Source organism: Glycine soja, chromosome 16, assembly GCF_004193775.1.
Source record: "Glycine soja cultivar W05 chromosome 16, ASM419377v2, whole genome shotgun sequence".
In the NCBI taxonomy this organism is placed as follows: domain Eukaryota; kingdom Viridiplantae; phylum Streptophyta; class Magnoliopsida; order Fabales; family Fabaceae; genus Glycine; species Glycine soja.
The window spans coordinates 29,694,108-29,712,992 of NC_041017.1; the positions used below are offsets into that span (position 1 = coordinate 29,694,108).

The 18,885-nt window shown below is 34.1% G+C and overlaps 2 pseudogenes; both read right to left on the reverse strand.

Moving 5' to 3' along the window:
- Positions 1-1,601: 1,601 nt before the first annotated feature.
- Positions 1,602-4,613, reverse strand: LOC114389945 (annotated as a pseudogene).
- A 9,639-nt stretch (positions 4,614-14,252) lies between these two features.
- LOC114388968 lies at positions 14,253-18,638 on the reverse strand (annotated as a pseudogene).
- Positions 18,639-18,885: the final 247 nt, after the last annotated feature.

An 18,885-nucleotide genomic window follows, 5' to 3' on the forward strand; every position in this document is an offset into this window, starting at 1 on the left:
CCTCATGGGACCATAACATGCTACGTTTCCTAGTTTGTTGGTGAATCTCTTCAGACAATTTCTTTACCCATGTCTTCTATCAAGTCATGTAATGTTATGCCACCAACGAATGTTTATAAGAGATTTTCTAACCAACACCCCAATATGATATTTCATGCAATGACCATAATGAGCATAAAGTAAATCTTGAACTTCTTCCAATTCATAATCTTAGAAGCAACAAGCAATATCAAGAAAAATACTTTTCTCATCTCCATTCAAAGCATTATAGCTTACTTTAAGTATGTCATAGATATTATTATCAGGAATTATTTCATATCCATTTAGAGCAAATTCTCATTCTTCTATACTCTTTCTAAATAAGTTGGAAACTATTACTTCTAGAGCCAATGGAAGGTCGGAAGCATAAGTTACCGCTTGATAACGGCTAAATATGAATTATTTTTTATGATAAAAATATATTGAAAATATCTTTAATGATGTTTATTTAGCAATTATTTTTGGCTTAAATGATATGAATTGATAATTTTCTTATCTATGGTTTGCAGATATGAAAAGAAAAGAATAGAATGAAAAAAAGATCCAAAAGATATCAAAAAGATAAATAAAGAAGATTATTTGCATCAAGCCCAAGTCCACTCCAGCAGCAGCTATAAAAAGGGAGTCAATCCAAGGAGGAAATACACCAAGTCTCAGAGTCGTCCAGTTCATAAATCCATATCCTGAGTCTCTCCCTTAAGGGAAATCTATCACTCCCTTAGCCTTTGAATTGTAAAGTCTCTCATGACTATGAGAGGCTAAACCCCCCTCAGTTGGGGCCTAGCAGCCAAAAGCTCTTGTAATGTAATTGTTCTTATCTATTAATGCAATTCGAGTTTCTATTGTTCTTTCTTGCTTTTATTGTTATTGTGTGGTTTGGCCATCCATGATCTGTTTTAGGGATTATTCATTGGGAAGTGCTAATGTTTAAAAGATTTGGAAAAGAACATCTCAACATTACATTGCTAGGAATAACATGATTTTGTTGTGCCGCTGCATAGCATCTTTTTACTTAATGCGGTTTATTATTCTGTCTTTGCAAAGGGATTTGGGGGAGAATATATAAATTAGGCTCTTCAGCGTGAGGGATCCAGGTCGAGTATATTAGCAGATGTGAGGTAGAAATTGGGAAAACATTCAATAAAGAACATCATTAAAATTGCATCAAGGGTAGTTAGGCATGTTAGGTCTCAACATTATCTTATTCTAAACAGACCACATAAAAGCTATTGTTTAATTTTCTTGTTATTTTTCCTTTTACCTTCTTTACTTTAAATTTCATCTTATCTTATCATTTATTTTTCTTATCTTATCTTATCTTTCTTTATCTTCTACCTTCCTTTATCTCTTTCATCTTTAATTCAAATATTTTCTATCTTTTATTTTTAAATATCTGTCTTTTCTTTTTCATTTTTATCTCTTCTCCATCTTTTATTGCTTACAAATTGGGGAATTAACAACGCAAGTACAAACAAAGTCCATGTGGACTCGACACTCAGACTTCCGTTTTAATCATTACTACTTGTGACAAATTGGTACACTTGCCAATTGGTTAACACCACTCAATTCAAAATAGCATGGTAACTTGGATCAACTTCTTTTTCCAACTAAAAAGCCTTCTGAGTAAGTAATTGAAGAGCATGTTTCTTACTCAACTCTCTCAACATATATGTTTTTTTAATATTATGAAGCGCTAACAAATGTTCGTCTTGAGTGGTGATGATGACTCTACTACCACGACCAAACCAATCAGGGCTACCAATAATCGCTTGTAATTGTTTATGTTCATCAACATCATCTAGAATAAGAAGAACCTTCTTTTGCTTGAGCTTATGCTTTATCATGGGAATTCCTTTTCTCCAATTTGTTAACTTAATTTCTCCAACTGTTTTAGAAAGAAGGATGCTTTGGACACGTTGTAACCCATCTTTGTTAGAAGTTTCTCTCACATTTTCAAGAAAGCAAGAAGCTTCAAAATGGTCAGCAATGGAATTATAGATTGCGATGGCAAGTGTTGTTTTACCTACTTCGGTAGGTCCATGGATCCCCACCATGTGGACGACATCATCACATCCAACATCCAAAAGCAACTTTACTTGTTGCACTGGTGACTCTAGCTCAACCAGGACATCTGAAACATGTAAATGATCCCGATTAAACTTGCTAGACACTGATTCAACTATCTCCTTAAGAAACTTGTATTCATATTTGTTTCTGTTCAACAAAGAAATTGTGTGAAGTCAGACTAAAGACCTCATGTGAAGAAACTACTTTAGAGGTGAGAAGAAATAATAATATAAACAAAAAGAAAGGGAAAAGCTAAGCTATGCAACATGAAGACATAAGATGTGAAAACAAAGATGTGACAAAAAAAAAAAGAAGTAAAAGCAAAACTGAAACTCAGATGTCAAAGATTTGAAAAGGAGAAAATTTCCTTCTGTTTTTTTAGGATAAATATCATTTTCATTCTTAAATGTGTAGATCCTAATAAATTTGTTTCCAAAAATTTGTCAGCACTTTACATATTCAATGACGAAAATGACTATTTATTCAAAATATAATTTAATTTTCATCTCTTTTTTTTAATTGTTACAAACATAACATTACACTAAACACTTAAAAATAGGAAAACAATCATAAGTTAGAACAAACATAATAATAAACATAATATTGATTAATAAAAAAATATGTTTGTTGCTTTGAAATTTCTATTAGGACAACATTTGATAGTGGGAAAATCAAGTTGAATCTCATTTTTTAAGCTTATTCTTCTTTTCTCTTTTGCTTTCTTGGCAAGTTTTTCAAGCTTGCATTTCTATCCCATGGCTGATATCAAATCTATGATGGTATCAAAGCTCTATGCTAATCACATTCTTCCTCTCGATTATCATATCCTGCATTCTTACATCATGAGTGAATAACAACAAGATCAACCAATCAATGTACACAGTCCTTATTACCTTCATCCGAGAGAAAATCCATCGATAGCTTTGGTTTCTCCGGTTCTTGATTACTCCAATTATAATTCATGGAGTCGATCTATGCTTACTACATTAAGCGTGAAGGACAAATCTGAGTTTTCCAATGGTTCTATTTGAAGACCTACATCATATCATGCAGCTTGGAAGGGGTGCAATAATATGGTGGTTTTGTGGTTGGTTCATTCAATCTTTCTTTCAATTAGACAAAACATATTATGGATGGATGATGCACAAGATATTTGGAAAGACTTAAAATCATGATATTCACAAGGAGACCTTTTGAAAATTACAGAATTGCAGCAAGACATGGCATCAATTAAACAAGGTGACAAGTCTACAACTGAGTGTTTTACAAGATTGTGTGTACTTTGGGATGAGTTAAAGAGCTATAGACCTGATCCTATATGTGCTTGTAATCCAAAATGTTCATGTGACACACTCAGTAATGTTTTAGAGAGGAGGAAACAAGATCATGTGATGCAATTTCTTAGAGGATTGAATGGTCAATTTAGTACTATCAAATCTAATATCTTGATGATGGATCCACTACCTAGCATAGCTAGGTTTTCTCATATGCAATACAACAAGAAAGGAAAATTAACAACAATAATGCATTAGGAAGCACTAGTTTTATTAATGCAACAAACACTAACTCATCAAACTTACCTTTTTCATGTACATATTAGATTTTCTTATTCCTTATACCTTGAGGATGTATTATACATACCAAGTTTTCAGTTTAATCTGATTTCTATATCAAAGTTATTGTCTTCCATGCCATGTAAGCTAACTTTTGTGGCTAACACTTGCTTTATTCAAGATGTACAGACCCTATAGAGGATTGGTACAACTGATTTGATGGATGATCTTTATAAGCTCAACATGAAGAAATCTGATTTTGTTTCTGTCACAGTTTTTGTTTATTCTAATAGTTCTACTTACTCATGTTATAAAGTACCCATTGATCTTTGGCACTTCGATTAGGACACCCCTCATTTGAAAGATTTCAATTGTTAAAGCAATCACATCCTTTACATTCAATTGACAAACAATTTGTATGTCCAACTTGCCATCATGCAGAACAAAAAAAAAATTCCTAGTAGTGATTCACATTCCTCTTCCCCCTTTTGTCTTATACATGTTGATATTTGGGGTCCATGTCATATTACTTCTTTAAATGGTCATAAATATACCATAATGGATGATCACTCAAGACTTGTGTGGATATTTCTTATGAAATCTAAAGTAGAAACTCAATCTCATTTAAAGTCTTTTGTTGCATTTGTTGAAAGGCAATTTGATACAAAAGTAAAAATGATTCGCTCAGATAATGGTTCAAAGTTCAGCATGAAACAATTTTATAATGAATCTGGTATCATACATCAAACTTCTTGTGTTGAAACTCCCCAACAGAATGGGATTGTCGAACGAAAACATCAACATTTACTTAATGTCACTAGATCTCTACTCTTTCAGTTTAACTTACCTCTTGTCTTTTGGTCCTATGCTCTTATTCATTTTTCTACTCTTATACACTGTATGCCTATTCCCTTCCTTGACAACAAAGCTTCTTATGAGAAACTCTATGGACATCCCTATGGCATTACTATTCTAAGTCTTTGGTTGTCTTTGTTAGAGTTTGTGGTCTTAGTTCCTTTGTCCCACATCGCTTAGTCTGTAAAACTTGTGTGGTCTTAGTCCCACATCGCTTGGTTTGTAAAAACTTGTGTCTCATTAGTGTTATATATAGAGACACCTTGTAAGCTTTTATGTGCAAGTAATAAAAAGTTCTCCTAGTGTAGCTGTGGACGTAGGCACATACATTGTGTGCTGAACCACGTTAAACTTTGTGTCTTTTTCTTTCTTCCCTTTATTTCTTTCTCTTCTTTTATTGCTCTGTACTAACAACTGGTATCAAGAGCTTTTGGTTACTCCACGGGATTTCCTTAGTTTAAAGGAATTAGTGGGATTCTTCTCAGTTTAGAGGAGGCAGTGGGAGCAATGGCATTAGAAGAGGGGAAGGTGAAGATCGAGAAGTTCGATGGCAGAGATTTCAGATTTTGGAAGATGCAGATGGAGGATTATCTATATCAGAAGAAGGTGTATCAGCCCTTATCAAGGGTAAAGCCAGAAGACATGAAGCAAGAAGAATGGAACTTGCTAGATCGACAGGCTCTTGGCATGATCAGATTGACATTAGCCAAGAACGTCGCGTTCAACATCGTGAACGAGAAGACTATTGCAGGCTTAATGAAGGCGTTATCAGATATGTACGAGAAGCCGTCGGCAGTCAACAAAGTATATTTAATGCGCTGGTTGTTCAACCTCAAGATGGGAGAAGGTATCTCTATAACTGATCATATTAATGAATTTAATACTATTCTTGCCCAGTTGGAATCAGTGTAGATTAAATTTGAGGATGAGGTGAAGGCACTGATTTCATTGTCATCACTACCAGATAGTTGGGCTGCAACTGTTACGGCAGTTAGTAGTTCTACAAGGGAGAACACATTAAAGCTTAGTGACATCCGTGACTTGATCTTAAGCGAAGATGTTCGCAAGAGAGATTTAGGAGAATCTTCCAGTCATGTTTCCAATTCAGCATTGAATACTGAAGACAGGGGAAGGACTACCCAGAAGGGTCAGAATGGTCGAGGCATATCAAAGTCAAGAGGGAAAGGTCAGAGAAAATTTCAAAGTGACGTTACTAGCTGGAATTGTGACAAGAGAGGTCACTTTAGCAATCAGTGCAAGGCACCAAAGAAGAACAAGTCGCACAAAAACAAGAAGCGTGATGATGATGAATCCGCAAATGCAGCAACTGATGAACTTGATGATGCATTAATTTGCAATTTGGATAGTCCTGTTGATTCATGGATCATGGACTCAGGTGCGTCATTCCACACTACTCCCTCTAAAGATTTATTGTCTAACTATATTTCTGGATGATTTGGAAAAGTTTACCTTGCAGATGGAAAATCTCTTGACATTGTCGGAAGAGGTGATATCAACATCAAGACCTCCAGTGGATCCCTATGGACATTGCACAATGTCAGACATATTCCTGCCTTAAAGAGAAATTTAATATCTATAGGGCAGTTGGATGATGAGGGACATCACACCATTTTTGGAGATGGAGCTTGGAAGGTAACAAAAGGCAATCTCATTGTGGCTCATGGAAAGAAGCGAGGATCTCTTTACATGATTGCAGATGAGGATATGGTAGCAGTTACTGAGGCTGTCAATAATTCAACCATGTGGCATCAAAGACTTGGACACATGAGTGAAAAAGGAATGAAGCTTATGGCGGCAAAGGGTAAGCTATCAAGCCTCAAGCATGTTGATGTTGGTGCTTGTGAACATTGTATCCTTGGAAAGCAGAAAAAGGTCAACTTCTCAAGGGCAGGGAAGTCTCTTAAAGTTGAAAAGCTAGAATTGGTGCACACAGATGTTTGGGGGCTAGTTCCAGTGAAATCTGTTGAAAACTCACGCTATTTTGTCACCTTTATCGACGACTCTACCAGAAAGGTATGGGTTTATTTTCTTAAAAATAAATCTGATGTGTTTTCTGTGTTTAAAAGGTGGAAAACAGAAGTTGAAAATCAGACAGGTCTAAAGGTTAAAAGTTTGAAATCTGACAATGGCGGGGAGTATGATAGCCAGGAGTTTAAAGACTTCTATTCAGAACATGGGATCAGAATGATCAAGACAATACCAAGAACACCTGAGCAAAACGGTGTTGCAGAAAGGATGAATAGAACCTTGAACGAGAGAGCAAGGTGTATGCGGATCCAATCTGGCTTGCCTAAAGCATTTGGGGCAGAAGCAATAAACACAACAGCATATCTCATCAATAGAGGACCATCAGTTCCTTTGAATTATCAGTTGCCCGAAGAAGTATGGTCTGGAAAGGAGGTAAAACTTTCACATTTGAGAATTTTTGGTTGTGTTTCATATATACTAACAGACTCTAATAGTAGAGATAAATTGGATCCGAAGGCAAGGAAGTGTTACTTTATTGGTTATGGATCTGACATGTATGGCTACAGGTTTTGGGATGACCAAATCAAGAAAGTTATCAGAAGCAGGAATGTTACTTTTAATGAGAACTTATTTTATAAGGACAAATTTTCTGCAGAATCTACATGTGCAGGTAAACTGTCAGAAATTTTTGAGAAAGCAACACTTGAAGAAATTTCAGAAAGTGATGTAGCCAGCAGAAACCAGAGGACAGGCGTAGAGGTTGAGTCAGAACCAGAACCATCAACTCCTCCAAGAAAATCTAGCAGAATTTCAGTACCACCAGATAGGTATTCCCTTTCATTGCATTATTTGTTGTTAACTGATGCTGGTGAGTCAGAATGTTTCAGTGAGGCTACACAGGGGAATGACACTATTGAGTGGGAGCTAGCGATGAAAGATGAGATGACATCCCTTCAGAAGAATAAGATGTGGTCTTTAACTAAATTGCCAGAAGGAAAGAAAGTGTTATAGAATAGGTGGGTCTATAGGCTAAAGGAAGAATCTGACGGTAGAAGAAGATACAAGGCGAGACTTGTGGTGAAAGGGTTTCAGCAGAAACAAGGAATTGATTTCACAGAGATCTTCTCTCCAGTTGTAAAGATGACTACCATCAGAGTTATTCTGAGTATAGTAGCCGCAGAGAATCTTCACTTGGAGCAGTTAGATGTTAAAACTGCATTCTTGCATGGGGATTTAGAGGAAGACAGCTATATGACCCAACCAGAAGGTTTTGAAGTGCCAAACAAGGAGAATCTTGTGTGCAAGCTTCACAAAAGTTTATATGGCTTGAAACAAGCACCGAGGCAGTGGTACGAGAAGTTTAATGAGTTTATGGGCAACTCAAGATTCAACAGATGTGACATGGACCATTGCTGCTATGTTAAAAAATATACTAATAGTTATGTTATCCTTGTTGTGCATGTTGATGACATGTTGATTGCAGGATCTAGTATGGCAGAAATTAACAGGTTAAAGCAATAGTTGGCAGAAAACTTTGAAATGAAGGATCTTGGTCTAGCTAAACAAATCCTTGGTATGAGAATTCTTAGAAACAGATCAGAAGGAATTTTGAAGCTGTCTTAGGAGAAATATATACACAAGTTGCTTGAAAGGTTTTACCTTGAAGACTCTAAGACCAGGAATACCCCTTTGGGATCTCATTTGAAGTTTTCAAAGAAGCAATCTTTACAGACAGATGAAGAAAAATGTTACACGTCAAGAGTACCATATGCATCAGCAGTTGGGAGTTTAATGTATGCTATGGTGTGTACTAGACCTGACATAGCACATGCAGTGGGAGTTGTCAGTAGGTTCCTATCAAATCCAGCAAAGGAGCATTGGGAAGGCGTAAAGTGGATACTCAAATATCTGAAGGGTACTTCAGAGATGTGTTTGTGCTTCAAAAAAGGCAATCTCACTTTACAGGGATTTTCAGATGCAAACTTGGGAGGAGATTTTGATACCAAGAAAAGCACCACAGGCTACATTTTTACCTTGGAAGGTACTGCTATGAGTTGGAAGTCTAAACTTCAAGATAGAGTTGCTCTCTCAACCACGGAAGTCGAGTACATAGCTATCTCAGAAGCAGCTAAGGAGATGATTTGGCTAAAGAATTTTCTCAATGAATTGGGGAAAGAACAAGATAATGCTCCAATGTTTAGTGACAGACAAAGTGCTATAAGTCTTGCTAAGAATCCAGTCTTCCATTCTAGATGCAAGCATATTCAATTAAGATATCATTTTATCAGGGAGTTGATAAATGATGAAGACTTATCTTTATTGAAGATCTTAGGATCAAAGAATCCAACAGATATGTTGACTAAAGCTGTTACAACTGACAAACTGAGGCTTTGCATTGCCTCAGTTGGCCTTCAAGGATAATTGAAGATGAAGGCGCTACACTAGGTAAAGAGTCAATGAACTCATTGCTTACAAGGAGCTGCTATAGTTTGGAACTTAGACCCCAAGTGGGAGAATTGTTAGAGTTTGTGGTCTTAGTTCCTTTGTCCCACATTGCTTGGTCTGTAAAACTTGTGTGGTCTTAGTCCCACATCGCCTGGTTTGTAAAAACTTGTGTCTCATTAGTGTTATATATAGAGACACCTTGTAAGCTTTTATGTGCAAGTAGTAAAAAGTTCTCCTAGTGCAGCTGTGGACGTAAGCGCATACATTGTGTGTTGAACCATGTTAAACTTTGTGTCTTTTTCTTTCTTCCCTTTATTTCTTTCTCTTCTTTTATTGCTCTATACTAACAGTCTTTGTTTCCCTAGTACACTTTTTGCAAATAAGAAGAAGCTTGATACTAGGGCTGCAACATCTATTTTTCTAGGCTTCAAGTCACATTCAAAAGTTTGTCACTTTTGATCTTAAAACAAGAGCCATCAGTGTATCCAGGAATGTTATTTTTTATGAAGATTGTTTTCCTTTCAATGTTCAGGATTCTCATGATCTCATTACTGTTTTGCCTATACCAAATTATTCTTTTCATGATGACATTGAATTTCCTGCCTCAACTTCTTCCATATTACCATTTGTCCCACTTGATTCTTCTCCTGCAACCTCTATACCCATAGAAATGCCACAAACTCTTAGAATATCATAAAGACAAATTCAAAGACTAGACAAATATAAAGATTTTCATGTTAGTTATTTACCATCGATGGTTGCTACTCCACAGGTAGTCTTTATCTCTTAAGCTTTTTACTTTCTTATAGAAAATTATCTCCATCTTATCATAGTGCAATTTTATCTGTCACTCAAAAAGTTCAACCTAAGTCATACACTGAGGCATCCAAAGATCCTAATTGGATTCAAGGCATGAATGCTCAGATTCAAGCATTAGAAGCTAATCATACATGGACACTTACTAATCTTCCTCCACATAAGACTGCCATTGGTTGTAAGTGATTGTATAAAATCAAACATAAATCAGATGGTTCAATGGAAAGATACAAGACAAGATTAGCTGTCAAGGGATACACTCAAGTGGAGGGTCAAGACAATTCTTTAGACCTGTTGCTTATTTAGTCAAAATTCGATACCGTGATTTTGTTATATAAGCTTAACCTATTTTGCTTTTTAATGATACATTTTTTGTAGGCCTTGGACACACTTGGGAACACCAGGTGGCGAGTTAATAGAAGATTACTTAATGTTGTGGAGTCCCTCTAGGCTGACGAAGGTAACATTGCAGGTCTGATTAATGGTAAAGATGTAAGCATAAATAGTAACAACTTTTGAAGATGTCTTTACGTAAGTTCTTTTGGCTTCCTATACCAGAGAGGGGCTACCTTTGGGGGGTTTTTTTTTTTAAAAAAAAAAAAAGACATTACTTCAGTCAAAATGAATAATTTATTCAAAAATTATTTAGGCACAAATATATAATGAAATTGTTGTAAAAATAATTTATGGCAAACCGAAAAATATTACTGGCTAAGTCGTAGACAATGTCGTTTCTTTAAGACGTTTCGTGGCACTGCCAAAAATTGTGCAAGCAGACTATCAACCACGAAGTCCACAGGATAAAACAGCCAAGATCACTGTATAAGATTCACACTGCACTGAGGGAACCTTTCTAGAATTACACCATCTTGTATGACTTGAAAAGTCACTCTAAAGCCACCCGAAAATGAAAAGTCACTCTGACAGCCAACCGAAAATATGACTTGAAAAGTCACTCTAATAGCCAACTGAAAAATATGACTTGAAAAGTCACTCTAATAGCCAACCGTTAATATGACTTAAAAAGTCACTTTAATAGTCAACCAAAAATTTAGTGCGACAGAAAGAAAGAGGGAGAAGTTTGACGAAAATGCATCAGCTGAAATATGAGAGGGAGAAAGAAAAGTTGAGGAAATGTTTCTCAACTGAAACAAGAAAAAATGAAGAAAGGGACTCTATTATAGGGAGTGAAACAATATTCGAGTGTTTACTCTGAGCGATGTGGGACTTGAAGTTTTTTTTTTTCAAACTTTCACCCATTGTCTCAATTGTTCTAACAGAAACTACCGGAACTAAATTGAACTAGGTGGATGAGAAAAAAAATAAATAACTAAAGATTTATTGAGATTTATTTCGTACAATGTAACTACATTACTAATTTATTTGCATCATGTTTCCATTCACATGGACAATCATACTCATTTAAACGTTTCCAATTTTATTAATAGCTACTTTAGCCGGTTTATATTTTCACTTGGAGCAAAAATGTTCTAATCACAATACTGAAAGGTACACTATTTTATACCTTGTTTTTTCATCATTTTATTTAAAATTTCACTAATATTTTAAATGTCTGACCAACCAAAAGTATGTTAATTTGTTGTTCTTACCAAGGTGGGCTTCTTAGGATTTGCATCATGGAAAAGACTATTGCTTGGAACTGGTCCTCTTGGGATAATCACTATGACTGAGCTCTCTTTTATTATGATGTTTGTTTTAATATTAATTTGGGTAGTTGATATATATAGACACGGCGATATTTATTCAAAAAAAATATTAAAAATTTATAATGCATTCAAATATAGCAATCAAATTATAATGCTTATATATTAATCCAGCTTTGTCTACTCTCCTTTAAGAGAAGCTCACATCCACCTTGACATGCCATTTGTATTGTCGTTCAACAGTTCAACTACTGCCTTTGCATGGAGAAGGAAAAAAGAAACACAGCCTTCAACCAATAGTTTCTACACTATATTCTCACAATTTAGCATGTGTTCTTTTGTGCTTTCTACCTCAGCTGAAATTGTTTAGTTAATGTACACTTGCCTCTTCAAGTTTCTTTGTTTCCTGCTTGAATTACATGTTAGGTTATTACTACGTACCAAGGACCGAGTCAAACTTGAATCACATGCAGGGTCCCAGATTATAGAAATTAAAATTTATCTTTTTTTTTTGGAAAAATTAAAATTTATCTAACAAATATATTAACATAAAATATGATACAAAAAATTCATAATTATATTTTTCCAAAATGATAAAAGAAAATATTATATAAAACCAGAGTGTTTGAATCAATGGACAAAAAGATTGTTTCAATTGATTAATTTAATCAATGATCTTAAATTTGAGTCATAGGGATACAATTTCATTAAATAATTGCTTTTAGTTAAAGATATAATATATAATATAAAATATATTTAAATAGAAATAAAAAAATATATTTTATCATAAAAATGTTTAAGATTACAAATGTTTCACATGTTACAAAGAATCTTTGTGGATTTATAACAACAAATTGTATATACTTTAACCATAATTTTTTAAAAAATATCTTATTAATTATGTTATAAAAACTTACTCGATTAAAATAAATTATGTTACTAAATGCAATGGCCAAAACAGAAAAAAAAACAAGAAAAAAACAAAAAAGAATATAAAAATAGTAATAGGAGAGAATATTTGTTGATATATGTACTTTAAAATGTAAGCTATCAATTTCTTACATAGTTTTGTGAGTTTATCTCATTCACAAATGTTAATAAATTGTCTTTAATATGTAATTATCAAATCAATATAAAGGAAAAACTAATCAAATCATTTGAATACAAATGTAGTCATTTATACATTTTTAAATAACAAATGGATTATAAAAAGAAAAATAAATAATACTTAAATATCTTATCTAAAATGAAAAAAATGTAATTATCTTCTCAATAAAAACCATAAAAAGGGATAAAATATTTTGTAAAAAAAAATATAAAACAAATAAATATCACTTAAAAGTTAAAAATTAACCACCATAATTTTAAAATGGTAAGGATTTTATTTAATTGCACGTTTAGGATCTCAAAATTACAATTTTCGGTTAAAGTTGGCTAGATAACTTTATAGAATGCTGCATCGAGTATGTTTGATTGGCTGCGCAAAATTGAAAGCCCAATTTGAACCAGTGCTGTGACTTCTAACACTTGATAATTTAATGGAAAATTTAATTACTTTAGATGTTGCTTTTTTTTTAAAATGCTAACCAATATCCTTAGATGATTTTTTGTTTCCTTAATTTAATTACTTCTAACAAAAATTGATTTCTAAGTGAGTACTCTGTTAGTTATTTTTTGTAATGTAATTTTGGTTTGAATAGTAGATATTAAAAAATTGATTATAATATTCAATATTGTTTGAAAACTTGAAATTAAAATTGATTTTGAATTTTTATAAAACAAAATGATTTGAGCCTAACTAAAAATATACACGAAACAAATAATATGACTAAAGAGTAAAGATTCATGTTTCTCTAAAAAAAAAAAGTAAAGATTAGTGTTAACATAAAAATTATTTGTTATAGCTTCGATGAGACCTGAGCCTAAAATTTAAAATCATATTTGCAGCACAATATCAATTTGTTATAGCTCGAAAGATTAGTGCATGTTAACATAAAAATTATTTGTTACAGCTCACTTAATAACCTCAGTAAATTCTCGCTAGACTGCACGGATAAGCAATGAATTCTATATATGTGTGAAGGATTTTAAATTGAAAAATAAAAAAAATCTGGAGCCAAGGCCTCCACTGCCGCACTTGGATCAACTCCAATTGATGGTTTAACTCAACTCTTAATCTTAATATTATAAAATTTATAATATCATATAAATTTAAATATTTTACATAAAAATTTACTCTAATTCATAATTACTTAACACAATTTTATGAGTATTGACTCCGTGTATTAGTATTTTTTATATTATTCTATTTGAACCCAAAATATTATTTTATTTGTATTAATTATAAATAAAATTAAAATAATAAATATGTAACAATTGAAAAAATATCAAAAATACTACAATTTAGAAAAGAATCTCATCATTTCTTGCAGAAGACAATATTTGCCAACTGTCATTTTTAAAAGCTTTACAGTATTTTTTTTAACCAATTTAAAATAATATTTTAAAAAAAGTAATAAAAGATAGAGCTTTCAGGAAAGAGTGAAAGACCAAGGCCCTTCTTCTTGCTTGCTTGCTTGCTTTCTCTGCCTCACGTTTCAAACGCTCTCTTATCTAAATTAACCTTTCTTTCACTTTTGGTTACTCTTTCCTACGGAAATGATCAAATATCAATTAAAAAACCCATTTTTATATATTTTTTATTTTAATTTTTGCTCTCGTATCTTTATTAGTATTGGATGGTGATTGGCTATGCAATAGACATTGCTCCATCTGATGCAATTATTTGGTTTTGGATAAAAAAGTACTGATTCAGAGGAATGTATTAAGAGATTGAAATGCTGGATCTATTTTCATTGAATCCAAAGCAAAATACAATATCTAAAACCAAACTTGACTAGACAACAAGAATCAGTAAGGCTACTTACAGTGCTGTCTTTTATCAGCGTTGATACCATACAACTCCTCAACTTGATTCCTCTTTCATCCACACGTGTGAGAAAAAACCCATATGTTGTTGCTGCTCTACATATTGTGTCTCAACAACTTCACTGCCTACTAATCTTTGCTTTTTCCCCAACCGCAACCTCTGAACTACAAATTTTTCTTTTTCTACAAGGATCACTGAATCGAATATCCTCCATGCTACTTTGCTCTTTCCATACATGGATTCCGCATTCATCCCACAAATCCTTACATACAATCTCTGCACGGTTCCATTCATTCTTTAATAGTTCTTCATCTAAATTATCTTTCATTTGAAGACGAAAAACAAATGTATAAAGTTTTATGTTGGAACGGCGAAAATCAATACGTCCATGTATATGTACATATTCCGGTTTATTATTAATGATCACCGAGAGGCTTTTGGACATATTGAAATGTGGCTGAACAATGCAAACAGTTATGGCTGGGAATTCGTTACGGAACCAGAAACAAATTGGTGGTCCCCGACTCTGGCACTCAAACCACTCTGGAATCTTTACTCTTGGCAAACTAAAGTCGGTGTCTCCAGCCTCATGCAGTTCCTGTTAGTCATAAATAATTCATCAAGTTTAGCAACATTAAAATACTCTATCAATGACCAAATTGAAAACATAAAAAACATTACCTGATTCAGCAACATGCTTATGCTTGAGGAATTCAAGGCTGGGGAATCTATTGCAGAGAATGTTTTCAAGTTTGGAGGAATCCCTCTAATTTCTCGAAGACAATTGCAATAATTCAAAGTAAGGGTAGTTAAAAAGCGGCATTCTTTGATGCATTCGGGAATGACTGTGAATTTACTCCATGATAGGTTTAACTTCTTCACGTTTACAAAACATGAGAGAAATAGCTGAAGAAGCTCATCTGACAGTTCCAAAGTAAGAGATTGAACGCTTGAACACACGACTGAGGTCAATTTCAAAACATCGTCAAGCAATAGCCTCCATTGCAAACCGACAGCATCAATTTGATTTAGTTCTGGCATCATGCAGATGTTCGAAATGAGGGTGGCAGCATCAAAGTCAAATTCTGTAAGATTTTCCACAACTAACAATTGAAGCCGAGAAAGATTTCGAAATGAAGGTGGGAGTTTTGTTATGGCACAATCAGTCCAGGAAAGTTGTGTTATATTTTCCATCTTTCCTAATATTTCAGGAAAACTCTCGAGACTGGAACAATACGAAAGTTGAAACATTTCAAGAGAGGTCAACTTCAACGGTGGAAAACTCTTAAGCTCTGGGCAACCTTCAGCATTCAAGGTTTTGAGCTTTTCCAATAAACCAACTGAATGGTGAATTGTAAATAAATTCCAACAGCTTGCAAATGACAAATTTTCCAAATTTGAGAGACCAGATACATCTGGTATCTCTGTTAAACTATCACACTCGTCCAAAGTTAACCTTGTCAAATTCACGAGCCTCTGCAACGTAAAAAAGAAATAAAAAAAAGAAGTAAATCAATAAACAAGAAGTGATTATTACTACAAAACGTTAAAAAAAAAGGACACATAAATAACCATAAAGTGAACTTAATTATTACAATACAATATCAATGAAATGAACTCAATACACTTGCCTTATTAAATAATGGGGCCAACCCGAGTGACGTAAAGCTACTATGTGGTAACTTGCATATAGCAAGTTGCTTTGGGTTAAAATTACGTGGCCATTCCTGTGAGGGACATCTCCACCATTCCAATACTCTTAAAGTATTAGGAAGATGTTTGGGACCTTTGGAAAAACAATCACTCTTGATAATAAGTGTTTTCAGATTTTTCATCTTCTTGAAGGCATCTCCATCCCACTCTACTTCTTCTCCAAATGAGGAAAAATTCATACATATGATTTCAATCTTACTAGTCCCCTTTTAACACAAAAATAAACGAATCAACCACATGAATATACATTGGGACTTTAAAATACACATTTAGATAAATGTACATATTATAAAGAAAAAAAATACTTGTAACAAGAGCATGCAATAATTAAAAGAGATAATTCACGTTTAAAGATGAAAAACCAAAATCATTCAATATATAAATCTTACTTACCTTGTTTTCTTGTAAAACTAGATTTATATCCTCATGGGACCATAACCTGCTACGTTTCCCAGGCTCTGTTGGTGATTCTCTTCGGACAATTTCTTTACCCATGTCTTCTATCAAATCATGCAATCTCATGACCTTAGAATCCCATGAACACTCATGAATGTTTATCAAAGATTTTTTAACCAACACCCCAATATGATATTTCATGCAACGACCATAATGAGCATAAAGTATATCTTGGAGCTCTCCCAATTTATATTCTTTGAAGCAACAAGCAATGTCAAGAAAAATATTTTTCTCATCTTCATTCAAAGCATCATAGCTTACTTTAAGTATCATATAGATACTTTTATCAGGAATTCTTTCATATCCATTTAGAGCAGATTCCCATTCTTCTATACTTTTTCCAAATAAGTTGGAACCTATTACTTCTAAAGCCAATGGAAGGCCTGAAGCATAAGTTACCGCTCGATTCAAAATATCATGGTAACTTGGATCGACTTCTTTTTCCAACTCAAAAGCCTTCTGAATAAGTAATTGAAGAGCATATTTCTTATTCAACTCTCTCAACATATATATTTTTTTAACATTATGAAGCGCTAACAAATGTTCATCTCGAGTGGTGATGATGACTCTACTACCACGACAAAACCAATCAGGGCTGCCAATAATCGCTTGTAACTGTATATGTTCATTAACATCATCTAGAATCAGAAGAACTTTTTTTTGCTTGAGCTTATGCTTTATTATGTGAGTTCCTTCTCTCCAATTTGTTAACTTAATTTTCTTATCTCTAACTATTTTAGAAAGAAGGATGCTTTGGAGATGTTGTAACCCCTTTTTGTTGGAAGTTTCTCTCACATTTTCAAGAAAGCAAGAGGCTTCAAAATGGCGAGCAATGGAATTATAGACTGCGACAGCAAGTGTTGTTTTACCCACTCCGCCAAGTCCATGGATCCCCACCATGTGGACAACATCATCAGCTCCAACATCCAAAAGCGACTTTACTTCTAGCACCGGTGACTCTAACCCAACTAGGACATCCGAAACATATAAAAGATCACGATTAAACTTGCTAGACACCAATTCAACTATCTCCTTAATAAACTTGTATTCATATTTGCCCCTGTTCAATAAAAAAATTGTTTGAAGTCAGACTAAATACCTCATGTCCATTTGTTGATATGTATGGTGTTTTTTCAAGTTAACAAGAATTTTAATCCGAAGTTACAAAATTCTCTCACTTCACCATAAAACCGCGAATTGGTTCGTGCATACCAATTCATGGTTGGTTTTCGAACTAGTTCGTTAAAATTTGTAAACAAATTCGTGAAGAAGAACCAGAGACCATGGGAAAAATTGCATATGGTAACTCAAACAAAATAAACAGTGCACCGGTTTTATACATCCCCAAGGACCAGTTCTTGGTAATAAGGCCGCGTACTGCGTACCTAAACCCATGTCTCGTACTGGAGCATATTACGAATTATGTGATTATAATTTGATCTCTTTAAAATTTAACATTAAAATGTGATTAGACAAGTCAAAATTAAAGAATTCAAAATAAAGTAAGTGAGGAAGGGTACGTACCCATCACGTTGGAAATGATGTCCAGAAATGTTAGAAACTTGGTGCAGAGCCATCTTCCACGTCTCAAGTTTCTCCATGTTATTAGAGTTCAACTTCTTTTCATGATTAGCCAGTGCTTCTCCAAAACTACCTCTGTGTTTTCGGACATCTGAAGGATCCACTTTATAAAAAACTGGCAAAACCAACACATCATTCTTCCCCTTAGTAAAGTTAAGGATGTGAGTGAGTTCGTTTAGGCAAAAGGAGGAAGATGCGTAGTTTTCAGAGAGTACAATGATGAAAATCTTGGACTTCTCAATAGCCTCCTCAAGTGCTTTTGTGATTTGGTCCCCTTTCTGGAGCTCCTGGTCATCAATGAAGGTGTGAATTCCCCTTTCCCGGAGGACATTGTAGAGATTGCCAGTGAAACCATAACGAGTATCTTCTCCTCGGAAGCTGAGGAACACATCGTAGGAGAATGATCGCAGAGCCATCAGAAGTTAGAATAAAGGTTTGTATGATTGTAGATGGAGGAATGTTGGGTCTCCATTCTAATCAAACAAGCAAACTTATAGGCTTAAGCTTATAGCGCTTCTGTGAAGCTTCATATCTTCTTCTTCTTTTTTTAACTATGGCCCTACGAAACTTAAAGAGAGTTTTCTATGAAGTTTCATGTCTTTTTCTTTCACTATGGCCCCACGCGCATACTTAATTGGTATGGCAGTGTGGTTGGATGGTTAGAGTGGTGGGTCCTACGAAACTTAAAATGACTTTTTAATGAAGCTTCACATATTTCTATAGTAGCAGAAGATGAACAGTAAACATACAGCCTGGGGCTTCTTCTAGTAAGTTAGGT